Genomic DNA, 15,570 nt, shown 5'->3' with positions numbered 1-15,570 from the left:
ATGTTGTTAATCCAATATTGCATGTTCTTCTCAATCAGGCAACACTTTCTCCTTATTCTGTAGACTGTGTGCAATTGGAACACAACATGAACAAACATGATGCCTTTGATGTTAACTTTGACTCTAGAAGTCAATAATTCAGTCTATCTGAATCCAAGAGGGAAGGCCGATACTCCACTTCAAGATTTCCAGAGCAAGATTTTGGACTCACTTTGATGGAAAACAACTTTAGCTGTTGCACAGATCCAAACAGGCAGTGAACAATGATGAACTCAAATTCATGTTGTCCTCATGCTTTTGGCTAAATGGGATAATTAAGCAGCAAGTGGTCAGTGTCATTAATCCCTGGCTCATATGCTCTCAAGGAGTACCAGAACCCCTCAACAGCATTACTGAGCTGTGTTATCAGGATTTATAATAATATAAAAAAAACTGTACATCACAGCTCTCAAAACTTAACATTTTGTGCCAACGTCAATAAATCCAACAAACTATTGGATTCATGTTTCGTATTCATATTGTTGTACCTTAAATCTTGACTTAATTTGAACTAGCCCAGAGATTAGCCTGCAAACAGAGCTGATGTCAGGGTATTTTCAATCAGAGAGCTCTTTTTGTTGGACAGAGGCTACAATGGATGCAACAGAAATATTAAAAACACTTACACGTGAGTATTACAGAAATGCACCTCATGTGTTACTGCTTTACAAAGGCAAAAAGACATGCATGGCTGTAATCGGTTCTTCTATTTAGACTTTCTTTTATTTGATGGTAGTGAGCAAAACTATAGAATGAAAACTAAATCCATATATTGTGTTTCTGACAAAATGCATAATTTTCTATATAACCATAGACAAACATAGCTACTTTTAGCATGTAGGAACATTGTGTTGTTTGTTCTTGTTTTGGGTCCTGATGTTTAAGTTGATGCTAAACAATATTTAGCATAACACTGTAGTCTTTACAAAGAGCCCAAGGTAAAAATATACTCAATATATCAGGATGGAGCAGTTAAGCCTTTAAATGCAGTTATTTGAAGGTCAAAACTAAGGTAAGCATTGTTATTACCCCTGTAATTCATTACAACTGTATTTACAGTGTTAAGTGACTTGTGGTTCAACTTTTACATGCATGCTATCTGTTTTGTTAACAGTGAAATATAAGATGCAACCTGAGAAGCACAAACAAGAAGTCAAACAGAATTATACTTTAGAATCCTAATAAAGCAATAAAAATGTTGATTGGTTGTTGTTAGAACTGCTTTAAGGCTTGTGTTCCCTTGACCCAATTAGTCTTCATCGTAAAGCTGTTTCCAGAGGAGTTCTCTCTATGTTCTTAGAACCTGTCCTGATCCCACTGACTGTGCCTGGTACCTTACTGCAGAACTCAAGACCTGAACCTGACCCAAGACACAAGACTATATTTTTGTCTTCTTCAAAGACAAAGTTATGTGCTTGCTCTGGAAAGGTTTTCTCACACATAAAGAATAACTAATCCGATAACTGAAGTACCAACATAAAATATGGCATGGTGGCCCACCAATACAAAACATGTAGCATTATAACTTCTACTAGCTAATTAACCAAAGGGTTTAAAGGAGCACACTGCAGTCAACTACCAGCATGTAACACTAGAGAACCTCAAAATAAGAGAGAGAGATTTAATTATTTTTTTGGGGCAGTTTTGCCTTTATTTGAAAGCAAGTGGCACATAGATGGACGGGAAACAGGGAGAGAGAGGGACTTACACCAAAGGTCCCTTGCCAGAATCAAACCAGGGACGCTACCATTATGTAGCATGCGCGGTAACCACTCAGCTACCAAGGCACTCCAAGAGAATTTTCTTATGAAGATACATTTGAAGATAATCCAACTTGAAGCTTTAGGAAAGAAACATCCCAAACCAAATCCAGCATGACCCATTGTTGGGACCTGTAGTGTTTCGACCAGGTTGCTGAATGCTAGTTCTCACGTTCAAACACAAGTACGTTATGTGATATATATTGCCAAAAGTCGGACAGTATGTTTGAGAATATAAGGTAATAAAATGTTATTTTAAATTATTGATATGATGGCATCAAACAGGTCCAAGTAGATCAACTTGTAAACAAGTATTTTGTCTGCCAAAGCTCCAATCTTGTTACTTACTTTATCATTCCAAAGTATACATTTGTGATGCGTTTGCTGAAAGGTAACATGCACTGTGTGGGGACCATTTATCAAAGAGTGTAGATGAATGCATAAGGAATTTTAATGATCTTAACTCCAGAGACTGTTCATTTAAAAAATCTGAAACATCAAGAAATGCAGTTAGTAGAAACGCTTGGATTATCTTGAAAAAAAAAAATCCCAGTGTTAAAAGGAAGCCAATTTAATGTTTACAAATTCATCTGTAGATCTAAAGCAAACTATCTACTGATTCCCCTGAGCTCCTTCAAAGTGGATCTTTAATCCACCATCTCTTTTCCAGCAGATCGATGGCGGTTGAAGAGTTCATTATCCAAGACAAATCCATATGCTTCTCTGCCACATCTTCAGTCGCTCTTCTCATTTCTTCTACGGTCTGCCTTTTAATTGGCCTTCAGTCATCAGTCATCACTGCCGCACTTGTTCTTTTACCCACTCAGTCGTTCCAGTCTAATGACACAAAGGCTAATTTTACACCCACCAGTCGTTCCGTTTAATTACTGACTGTCCAGACTCCTTTGGCTCAATCAATAACAACCATACCGTGATGGAGAGAAGCTTTGGGGAAAAATGTCCATGGGGCACTTGATGTGGAAGAGGAAAGAGGATTCTTCATGTCATTGGACAAGGAGAGTTATCAGAAGCAAATAGCAGGTAGCTAATTGGTCATTGGGGATGATTTGTGCAATGTCATTGACACTGTATCATGTGCATTGCATATTCTGAAGCTCACTCTGCTTGAGGGTTTTACTCAGTGACACTGATAGATGTTGACAGTGTAGAATTTCTTTAAATAATTAAAAGTCTGTCAGTGCAGTGAGATAATTTCACTTATTTCAGCTTACATCTAGAAATTACATAGATGAAGAGCTATATCGTGATACTAATGGGTGACTGACTTTTTGTTCATGTTACTTTTTCATATACTTTTTTTACACCTCAAAGTGTGGTTGAAATAAAATAAACATTTAATTTGAATAAAGGATCTTCAATCCGCTTTCACAACTGTAGTTCAATTATTCCTTACAAAGGGGGGGAAAAGTTCTCGTCAGTTTCATGTTTACACTATTAGAAACAAACCAAAAGGTGTAAATATGAAGTCATATGAAATGACAAATAAATAATTTATTAGACAGTTTTGATGGGCTTGGATCTGCAGGGTGAAATCTAATCTGGAGAAATCCCATCCTCACAAGAAAAAACAACAGTATCGGTCTCAAATTCAGGCCGCTGAAGACCTGTATTTACATTTACACTACCTAGCAGCCATAGTAATTATGACCTGGGACATGGGAAATGACAGACTTCAGATGATGTCAATAGCACCAACACACCAACACACCTCCTTGTTAGAAGGATTGATAGTGCATTTTGCCACAGGAAGACATTGTTTTAAAAACCGTAACTATGATTGTCATGGTGGTTGCCATGACAACAAAGGTTGCCTAACTTTAAGGAAGTAGTCACTTTAACCCACATAACATTTCAAGTGATTATTTTAACTCAAGCAAGTGATTTTTTTTTTTGCCTAATCCTATTATTTAACTGTGATTTGGTAATGGTTTTAGAATGCCAGAGCACATCACTAAACGTGACTATAGGTCATTTTGCCGTCCTGAATTTTAGACCTATACTGTGGTTTTTTTATGAGAATATGTTGAATATGATGGGGCGATAGTTACTATGGGATTGCTAAATTTCACTCACTTTTTAATGAGGAACTGCAACATATAGTGTAGGACACAAGCACAACACAAAGCTGTTGAACTTTCTGATGTATTAGGTAAGATCCCCACAGCTACATGCTGATGTGCATATTGATTAGTGTGATTTGCTTTCACACTACAACCAAACTGGAGAGTCCATTTTTAAACAGACTGAAACCCATTTTTCAGGCAGTTCTGATTTGGTTGTTAGTCTGCACAACTTCAAAAGACAACTTTCACACCAGCCTAAATAACCCAAAGAAATCGAGCAAACGCACCAATTACTCTGTATACACATACACTGTATGTCATTTTGACTTACAGATCAGAAAGCCTTTTTGTGTGATTCTCCTCCAAACATTGTGAAAATAGAGAGTTTTGATTGTTCCATTTTGTCGGCTTCACCTTTTAACCCTCTAAAATTGTGACCCTCCTACTTCACGCAGAGAAGCAGTAAAAAGCAGATGCTTTTGCCACTGCAACCGAGGATATGTAGCCAGTACAGCACTCTTACGCAGTCAACAAAGCTCCAGGACCCCTTGATGGGTTGGAGTTAGATGACTTCACCCCTTCTATGTGTGAGTCACCCCTAGCCTCCCTCCTTTTGACGGAAGAGCCAGAACTCGACTGTGACTCACTTGCACAGCCAGTCAACATCTCTGCTTCAAACTCCCTGCCTGCCATATGTGGTCACCTCTGGGAGCTCCTGGATATCATTGAAAAGGCAGCCATCTACAAAGATCTCACGGTACTGTCAATACAGGAAGTCACTCAACCAAACAGGATGAGAGGGGATTTTCCACTGGTCCAGATGGCCACATTATCTCTTATGTCCTTGTTTTCCTGCCATCAGTAAGTGGCAAAGAGCGGTAGAGTGGTGGCAAATAGTTAAGGTACCTGTCTCCACCTACATCCCCATCATCAAGTTGGAGGGTTTCACAGATGATGGTTTCCCTACTGTTCCCTGATCTCTGCAGCCCAATCTCATGGCTTACCTTAGTGTGGGATGGGCCAACAAGGTGGCTGGGCGATGACTGGTAAAACCATCCTCTAAGGACCAGCTAACTGGCTGCCTGTTGGACTGGGCTCACCTAAGCTGGCCACTCAGCCAATGGCATGCCTCCAAAACAGGTGATGCAGATCAGCAAGGCAACCAGTGCCTCCATCGCTGTCTCTCAGGCATGGATTGTGGCTTGGCAGACAATTATACACCAGATAGGCTGGATAGACTGTTTGGGCTGCACTTCTATTCTATGGTGAATGCCATGAAGTCAGCATCAGAGGAGGCAGAAAACATCAGACAACATGTTGAATGGGGTCAGTCTGCTGCGCACCCCCTGTGCTCCTCCGGTCAATGGTGGGATAGAAGTGACCAGTGCCAGTGGCAGACATAATCCCCAGTGGCAACCAGGGCTGTGTCTTGTCCCCCTGCTCTCCCTCAGCCTCCAGAGCCATTTTTTGCAGCTTCACTGCTGGCGCTTCAGAGGGGATTCAAAAATGGCAGTGTGGCCTTTACCTGGCCCAGTACATCCCCAAGAGCCTCCAGGGAAGCAGAGCAGGAGATACGTATGTTCAATGGATGGCTGGATGAGCAGGCTGATCAGCAAAGCCTGGACTTTACAATAAAGTGGAAATAAGCTATCCTCTCCTCTCCCAGCTTGTCACTTATCTGGGAGTAGAGTAAAACTCAGCCAGCATGATAGCTTTGCTCTCGTAGCAGAAAGTAGAGGTGCTGATGGCTCTCCTCTGCTGTGTCACACCTGACAATGTTGTGACAGCTCTCTCTGTCATGCAGTTACTGGGCATGATGTCAGCAAGTCACATGGTGATTCCCCTGGGCCTTCTCCACTTGAGATGACCACAGAGGTGGTTCACCTGCACATTGACCCCTGGCATCAGTGGAGATGCATGGTTTCTATTCCTCCCTCCATTGGTTCTGATTTAGCCCATTGGAGGAATCAATCCTGTCCTGTCAGTGGGAATGCCTCTTGGCAGAGTTGTTCACAGACGCATCTCTCTCAGGGTGGGAAAGAATGTGTCTGTCACAGGTGGCGGTGGGGACATTGGCCATCTCACATTTCTCTCCACATTAAATGCGCTTGACCTTCTCATGGTGTGGAAAGTAATCCAGCATTTCACCGCACTGCTGCAGAACCAGCACAGACAATAAAGTGACCGCAGCTTACATAAATTGCCAGGGAGGAGTGGGCTCAGCACAGCTTCTGAATCTAGCTAGGCAGCTATTTTGCTGGGTGCACAAACACAAGTTCTCCATCAGAGTATATTCCTGGCACACTGAACAGAGGGGTGGACATTATGTTGAGATGGCGGCATTCATCAGGCGGACTGGAGCTTCCATCCCAATTTCGCCTACCAGATTTGGAGCACGGTGGCAAAGCAGAGGTGAATATGTTTGCTGCATGCGAAGATGCACAGTGGGCTTCTGGTTCACCTTTTACATCCTCAACTGGGAGTGGACATATTTGCACATCGGCTTTGGCCCAGGATGCTCTTATACACCTTGCCCCCAGTCCCACACATTCCTCTGTTCCTGGACCGTGTTCAGGAAGAATGGCTGCTTATGATCCTGATAGCCCTGGATTTCATGGTTGGTCCTGGTTTCCATGCCTACAGTGGCTGATATCAGGTTGGTTATCGGAATCCCTGTGGTAAACGTGATCAAGAATTACCTAATGATATGCCAGTGTTTCTTTGTTTGAATGGGAGTGCTTATAGAGGCTGGGTCTCTCATAAGATGTTGTATGTACTATCCAGCGTATCTACTGGCATATCTTACACAGCTAAATGGACAGCTTTCCAGTGTTGTGGTGTGTAGAGAAGAGCTTGGACCCCACTGTATGTTCCCTTCCCTGTGTTTTCATTCCTGCATCTGCTATTGGCTCCACGGTGGGATTTAGTGCTGGCTTTATGTGGGCTGGTTAAAGCCCACTTTTGGTTCTGATGTTTGCAAAAAGAGTTAGTGATTTATTTGCTCTTTCTGTGGTTCCATGATGTCACAGGATCCAGAAGGATTTCCGCTCAGCTATCTTATGTCCAAACCTGGCTTTCACACCTAAAAAACACCATTAACTCATTTATATTGAGAGTGATAACCTTTTAGGGTTTCTTCCCCCCTCCCCACAAGTCTGAGGAGGAAGCCACGTCTGATCTCTTCTGCCCGGTGTGTACTCTGGTCTGTTACATTGCGCTCACATCTGCTTTGCGGCATTCCCAGCATTTGTTGGTGCACTACAGAGAGAAATCTCAAGGGCTTTCTCTGTCTACATAGCATCTGTCACACTGGCTATGTGAGGCTGTTTAACAGACATCTCTCTCCTCTGGGATGGATACCTCGTAGGGCGCACTTCACCAGACGAATTTCATCTTCCATAGCTTTTGCATGGAGGAATTTAAGTGGAAGACATTTGCACTGCAGCTTGTTGATTTTTCCCTTTCTTTCATTTGTTTTTATCCGTGGGATGTCTTACACTTTTCTATGAGTTGCTCTGTACTAAGTATTCTGTCAGAGTGATGGATATCAGGGGATTCAGTTGTGCACTCTCTCTCCTGTTTGTTAGTGCATGAAGAGCTGTCTGTTTAGCCCGGCTCTGCTCCTTGCTGGACTGTTACAGTGTGTAACCTTTATATCCACTTTCTCACAACAGAAGGCTTTCTTTGTTGCCAGTCGTCATCCCCTAATACTGTGCTTTTGGGGCTCTTTAGGTTCCAATGATGTGCCATTACGCATGGTGCAATGGTTAGGCATAGAGCGATTTTTGTTTTATTCTCTTTGAAGTAGGTGTGTGTTTGTACTTACGTAACAGACATACTTTAGCTTGGCATATACCATATCCTGCTTCGTCCTTATCGCACTAGCAGTAGCTAATGAATAGCTAGGCAAAGCCTATACAAAAGAGAACATTAGAGTAGATGCAACCTGTTTTCACCAAATTTTCTCAATGCTGCACTGGTGCACAAGAAATGAACCCACTAATGATAGCCTGAGAGCGCTGTGCCTATACTTATAGAATCTGGAGTTATGGTATAAACTAATGGCTTGATGACTAATGGTATTTAAGCCCCTCTCTGCCAGCTGATATATAGTTATAAACAGAATAGATAAGAGGGAATTGAACTGGACTCATTAATCTACACATAAGTAGCCATCGTGATTCATTAGATTCAAAACAGGGTACTCAGCAAGCAAGGACAGTGTTAAAGTGTCAAAATATTATGAGAAAATGAAAGAGGGTTTGTCAGACTGTGATTGCCAGACTGGCAGATGTAGAGAAAGCATTCATGCCAGTGCAAATGGGTCCAGAATCAAATATTTGTAATACTTTCTGTGAACCCTATGGAAGATGACCTGCAACCTCATGAGTGTGCATCCTTCTGTGTGTGCAAGTTCACACACACACACACACACACACACACACACACACACACACACACACACACACACACACACACACACACACACACACACACACACACACACACACACACACACACACACACGTCAAGCGTGAGTATCTACATGCGTGAACTGATTGGAGATGACCAATCAGGAAATTCAGTTGAAGATACTTGGTTACTGGGGGCCAATGGGAGATGGTGGACCAGGCAGGGCTGGGAACTGATGGTGGAACTGAGTGGCTGTGGCAGCGCTAATGGTAAGTGAGAGGTAATTAGAGAGAAAAAGACTTGTGCGCAGCTCTCCATCCGGCGAACAGAGCGGGGAGCCGGCCTCCCCACTGCCTCATTTATCATCATCTGCTTAGCAGGCTGCTCAGAGTCAGGACAAACAGAACAAACCCCCTCCATCTTTCTCCTTCTCTTAGTCTCTCTCTTTTCTTTTCTATGTGTCCTATGTATGATACCTCCATCTCTCATTCTCATTTGCGGAATCTTATCTACATTTTTGTTGAGTCTGTTTTCTTTTTCATCTCTTCTTGTGCTCTGTTGTTCTCTTTGTCATTGCCACCTGTCTATATGCACTTGCTTCATTTTTTTCTTGCTTTCTATAAGCCGTCTCTTACTTTTGTTTTCGATTCTATTGTTCTTGCTCTATGTATTGCTTTTACTTTTATATCGACATAATTCATAATGTTCAGTCTTCCTTTTATCCTGTTCTATTTATTAAATATGCTTCGTCTCCATTGCTTTACTGCTGTCTACTTTCCATTTCTACTGATTTCTAAATTACCTGCCACTACCTCCCAGTGACTCTGGATGTTTTTCATTTTTCCTCTTTCTACTCCAATTTGTCTCTTCAGTGATTTACTGATATTCCCCCCCCCCCCCCCCCCCACAAAGATCTGTTGTCTTCCCACATCTCTGATTTTTGGCATTACTGTGTGTTTGAGTTCAATCATGTTTATCATCATCACTACCACCACTAGATGTACCTTGACAGTCATTATCATCTCTTAAACACAACAAACTGAGAAATGAGGTGCAGAATATAAACGGACAAGAACAAATGGGAAACAATAAACTTGGACTAATCGAGCTGACATCCGTAACCAAGTAGATAAATGGATCGTTTTAGACTGTTGGCACATTTTTACTGCTGTCGGGTGCATGAATATGCAACTGTTATCATTTCAGATGATGTCACCTCTTTTTTCATAGATGTATGATGGATGATAAATGTAATCTTAATTTTTCTCAGCATGGGTCAACAAAAACTATCTGGTCTTCACATTCTGTCTCAAATTCATCAGTGTTCACACCTCTTTCCTGTTTACAGATGTCATTAATTAATGACCTCTCTTGTAGTACGACTGAAACAACATGTCAAGTCCCTGGCAGGGATACAGACAACAACACGGCCAATATCGATAATTGGCTGCAACAGGTGACAGGGAAAAATGGAGCAAAACAAGACGGAAAAAAAACACAGTACTACAAGACAGGGACAGAACTCCAGGGTGTGACGTGGAAACAGAGCTAATTTGTAGCAGAGAGTAATTTGTATCACTCATGACTGGCGGCAGTTGTTGGAGAAATAGGGAACAGATACATCCATGTACCCCAATTTATCACTTCAGCACTCACTTCCTCTCTGTGTCACTTGGATATCTCACACTGCCCCTGTTTCCATTCTAAAAGTAAAAATGTAGGCCAAAAATGTGGATTTTGTGAGCTAAACAATTTGGGAAGCTATATTCTATGCCAAAATTAACTATTTTGATAGATGATTCTGCTCATATGTTTTTACAACCTGTAATTCTTCACTAAATAGAAGTTTTATTTTTTATTTAGTTTTGATAAACAGCCTTATATGCCACATATGAATCACAACAACAAATACAAAACTTAAGGACACAGATAAGGAGGTAAATAATGTAAGAAAAATAATAATAATAAAATAATTCTTTACTAGAACAGTATTGGTTGGTGCAAATTTAATAGATATTACAGCATTATTAAGTCTTATTAGTACCTGTATAGCAGGACTCCTCACTGGAATGGCATTGATGAATGATGAAAATACAGCATATACAGATACAGTATGTACAAGTATGGATAAATATGGATTAATATACAAAAATAGACTAAATCACAAACAAGTAATGATTTAGTGGTTCTACATCTACCATCACAACAAAATTATGTATAGTTGGATATTCAGTGGTTTTACAGAAAAAAGAATTCAGAGGTCTTGAATTTTAAGTAAAATTTACTTTATAACTGTGTGCGTTAATTTACATGCACTTTTGTGTCTGTGAGTCTCCTGTGTGGTCTTGCTCCACTGATCTTTGATTCCACCCACATGCAAGGATGTTTTCTGTTCAACACATTAGCTCCAGTCAAAATGTTGGATAAAACTGTCCCTCCAGATGTTCGCCTTCATTGCAACGATGGAGAGCTGCTCTCAGCATTGATTAAAGCCACAGCTAGGTGAAAGCCTATGACAGGCCACCACTATGGCTGTCACCTCCCTCATGCAGGAGCAGGATGAGCAGATAAAAATACTCAGACAGTTAACCCTCACTGTTGACATTTCACATTGTGACAATGTGGGCCTATCAGATTAAGACTCAGTAAAAATGGATGTGCCCATATGTGCTGTACACACACATTCACAAATCTTCTAAATCTTAAAACCCTAATGGTGCTTTCAGACAGTAAGTTGGTTGCAGTTTTCACATCCATTGTTTTAAGTGTAAAAATGGCCTCAACTATGCCTCCCAGGTAGGTTATTATTGCTATTGTGGGAGTTGATGATAGCTTAGGTAGAAACTTCTTTAACTTGCCACTATGGCTCACCATGTCACCATGGCAACCACAGAAACCATACCGAGGGAAATGATACAGGAGCTTATTCTACTGGTATCTGATTTAACTGAATTATACACCTCGGCAACAGTAGGTCTTGGAAAAACGTCTTCTGAGTTTGAGCAATAAACAGTTTCAGTTAGAGACACTTTTTCAAGGAAATTTACAGTTAGATTTGGTGAGAAAAAGGTGCAGCTCTTTGACGGAGGTCTGAAAGAATCTGAGCAACTATGAAAATTATACTTAAAAAGCTAATTGTGCATGAACATGAATCTAAGTTAAATTAAAATTAGGAGGGGAGCTGGAGTAGTAAATGGCATTGCCATGAGCGCAGTCAGCAGTAATAATGATAAGTGTCAGGTCATCATGTCCGCACTTAACACCTGCATGAATTTAAGTGGATGTTACTGGCCACACAGCTATGAATGAGCTAATGACTATGAGGCTTGAAAACAACTCATACTAATCAGTCAATACAAGTTTGACTTCAGTGTCATGACTGAATTTATGCTATATTCAATTTATGATTAGTAGTTTGCAAAACATGTTTTTGTCAGTTGTTTCATATTGTTGCCAATATGTTCCTCTATTTCAAAGCTACAAACCTCTCAGTTTAGCTGTGTGATGAGGTTAGAGTAGGTGGACAGCAGCAGACCTGTAATATATGGTGTGGAGGTATCTGATAGCTACCGGCGGGGGAGTTGTGTGCAGCAGCAGTGGCAATCGCTCGCTCTCTGAAAGCACCTTAAGTTTTTGGGATTGCAGAATTACACAAAGAAATCTATCACAGGAGACAGCTGTACAAAATTCCTCAATTTACAGTGACCACAACTGACCAGAATGCCATGAAATCATCTGTTAGTATCACTTAAAACATGATTGAAAGCAATATTTCTCTATATGCTCATAGCTGGCTGTAACCTGAAAGTGCTGCGAAACAGTGATCGGAGTATAATTGCAGCATTTATGAGAAAGAACCTGAAATCCTCCATACATAAAAATATTTATTGGCACACTTGTAGGACAACTACATTTACATGCTCTAAAGCACAATCAAGAGATATTTATAATAATATAAGTATTAAGCTTGAATGATATAGTGCTTCTACCACTAACATACTGTAGTACTGTAGAAAAGTCGCTTTACAGAAAACAACCATGCAAATTCCTGCAATAAACAAAGCTAAAGAAATTACAAGCTATAAAAATGAGCAGTAAAAGCAGCCTCATTCTGAATCAGCTTGTGAGCTGGTGGAACTCCTGACTGATACAAAGTCACTGTCTATTTGCCATTCTGAATACAGAGTTGACAAGGCTTTGACAAGAACCACAAAGAGTAAATTCATCAAGTTGCTGCATGTCAAATTCTATTTGTCTGAGAGGATCTCTCTTGCACACACTTATCAGCTGCCCTATCATTGCCTAATAGCTACTGTAAATTTGCTCATATCAGATGGCAGGCATTCATTTGGAAAATTACTGTCTTAATCTATATTTCATCAACTGGACTGAAGATATTAATAGTAGATATTCTTATTAGGCTTTAAACCTCATCAAGATTCCTGATGTGAAACTCAATGTAAGACACTTGAATGATCCACAAAAAGTATTCTTAGTGATTAATTTCACCACATTCCCCCTTGTCTCCACTTTGGCCTGCAAAGTACTGTAACTATGTTCAGCTGGTGTGTACTGTTTTCATGCATCCTCTTTCAGCCTGCACTGGGACACATAAATGAAGCTATTAGGTTGTGGAAAGCTTATGAAACACACTGCCTCATGAGTGAAGTAAGCACAGATGGCTCTCATATCAAGGTACCGTGTCCTGGATCCAAGAACGCCAGCCTTTTCCAATCTGGCTGAAACTGATAAAGTGTTAAATGAGGAGACTGACTTCATAGCTGCATTATAATGCTGTACGAGTCTTACTAAATCTATGTGATGTGCTTCAGTTGAAGAATGATCCTGTGCTTAATTGCCAGTTAGATAAGTTTATTTGTCCTAGAATTGTTTTTTCAGTGCACATGTTAAAATGCTGTGAAGACTGGTACAATGCAGCCTGAAATAAAGCCACTTACAGTCACTCAGGAGGCCTGAAGATAAATTACTGTCAAACACAGATAACACATTTCACATATTCAAATCACAGCAGACTGGCTATACTGAATCAGACGAAGGATGACTATGCAGCAAAATTTAGGACACAGTAACTCCAATATCTGGTAGAGTCCGGTCTATCACTTTACCCTCCCAACACACAACTTCTTCCCTGCTTTTCTCCCCTTCCCTCAGCCTCTCTGCCTGAGCTTATCTATAGTCACACCTCTCTCCCATCTCCCTTGAGCACTTATCTTGTGAGGCAGTGTGCGTCATGCATCCCCAGCCCTGTCGAAGATAGGACATTACACGGCAAGATACTCAACATCTCACACACGGATGATTCCTGCAGGCAGCCATCTTAGGGGTGAGGTGTTTGGTTCTCTTCCTGGACAAGCCGTTTCGATCCCATCCCAGCAGTGCATTTACCCAGGTTTGTTTGTGCACTGGTGTGCCACTTATCACCTCGCTGTTGAGACTTGGGCTGATATGACAGCACGGCATTTTAGTTGCATTCCAAGCAGGACGGTCGGTGTGTCGACAGTAACAACAAAACTAGATTTTAGAGTTGATACTGTTTACAAGAAACCCAAGGAGATTACTCCAATTGTCCTTTAAACTTCTTTGAAAACTTCTTTGAAAACTTACCCACTTACAAGAATGGGCATTTTGAAAATTAAAGATGTAAAAAAAGGCTGCTCTTTCTCTTTAGAATATGTTATTTGATAATAGCAAACGTGCATTTTGGGCCCATTTTCCACTAAGAATATCTCTTTAATCAATCTAACATAGACTACTTTCATAATGAAGTCGCCTAATAAAAATGTTTTGAAGTCCATTTTTCATCCTGACTTGTTTCATAAACAACTTCTCAGTTAACCCAAGAAATAAAGAAACGGTATTAGTACACTTCACAGCAACATGAAAGCTAAATGATATGAAAACAATACAGTTAAATATGATCTTAAAAAACAGTGGAGAGCAGCTCTTTGCAGTAGCATGCTCTATCTGATAGTGGCCCTGTGAGGATGGAAAGGAATATATCAGGGTGGTACACGGTGCAAACGTTTGCTTCCCTCACACGCATTTGGGAAGATAAGGAAGTGATGACACTCACAGGGTAACAAAGGATAGAAAAAAGGAAATTGGAAAAGGGAGGGGGAGCATGCAGGAGAAGATCCAAATAGCTTGGATGGTCTTCCTTCAGATATTGCTCTATGGTTTTCTTGGAATATGATAGATACGTTTATAATCAATTGGCAGCAAATTTGATAACCGTTTCCTTTTTTGTCCTCAGTTGTTCTAATGGTTCTACTTTTTTTTAAATTACTGTTACTATTGTATCTTACCCTTGTTTTTCTTATTTGTTTTTTCTTGTAACACATTGATGCAGATAAATATTCTTCTGATCCCCAATTTCCAACGTGGCAATTTAGGAGTAAATGACTTGCTCAAGGGCACCTCAATTATTTGTACAGGAAAAAAAAAACATGACTCAGTCACATTCCCGGCTCATCAGTGAACAGCAGTTCTGCGGATTCAAATTGAAAAACCTTTTCTCTCCAACCTTTGGGTTACCATCTTGCATGGGACATTTAAAAGGATAAAACAGACAAAAAAACAAAAAAAAATAAATGGTGCTATTCTTATAAGCACATTATCGTTAGAAAAATTGTAATTGGCTGAACCATCAGGAGAGAAAAGCTCAGAAGAAGCTTTAAAAAGCTCATAGTGAGCAAAGCATTATTTTAATTACATCACAGCAACAGCAAAGAGAGTGAAAAGTTTGTCACACTCCCTAAATGAGTTTTCCACAACGGCTCCTTTGCAAAGATTCTTCTCTTGTTTTTCTTAGTCTCTGGAGGTAATAGACCTGTCGCTGCAGTAATAATGATGAATCTCCTCTGTCTGCCCAGCAGAGGATGGGAGCCTGCCCCAAAATATGGATGCAAGCAGTCTGGGTATAGTGGAACTGGGTTTAAATCTGAGTGAAGGAACACTAAGATTATGACCATGACATGGAGTTATAAATCAAAGGAAAACATGCCACTGGAAACAAACTGTCTCAGTTTACCATGAAATACAGTTCCAGCCCATTATTAGGAACTCATCGGCACCACCTTGAATCTGGAGAGAAGTTTGTTTCAAAACACCATAAATATTACATAGATCACACTCTTCATTCTCCAAATCAAACAGCTCCTTTTAAGAAGTCTTCATGACAGTAATGTTCTGGTAGTACAAGTCATACCCCCTCCCATCCCTATCCCAACAGCACAACACTTAATTACTCCACT

The sequence above is a fragment of the Scomber scombrus genome, chromosome 8 (assembly GCF_963691925.1).
Source record: "Scomber scombrus chromosome 8, fScoSco1.1, whole genome shotgun sequence".
NCBI lineage: Eukaryota > Metazoa > Chordata > Actinopteri > Scombriformes > Scombridae > Scomber > Scomber scombrus.
The sequence above is the reverse complement of the archived record's forward strand: the minus strand, read 5'-3'. Positions refer to the sequence as shown.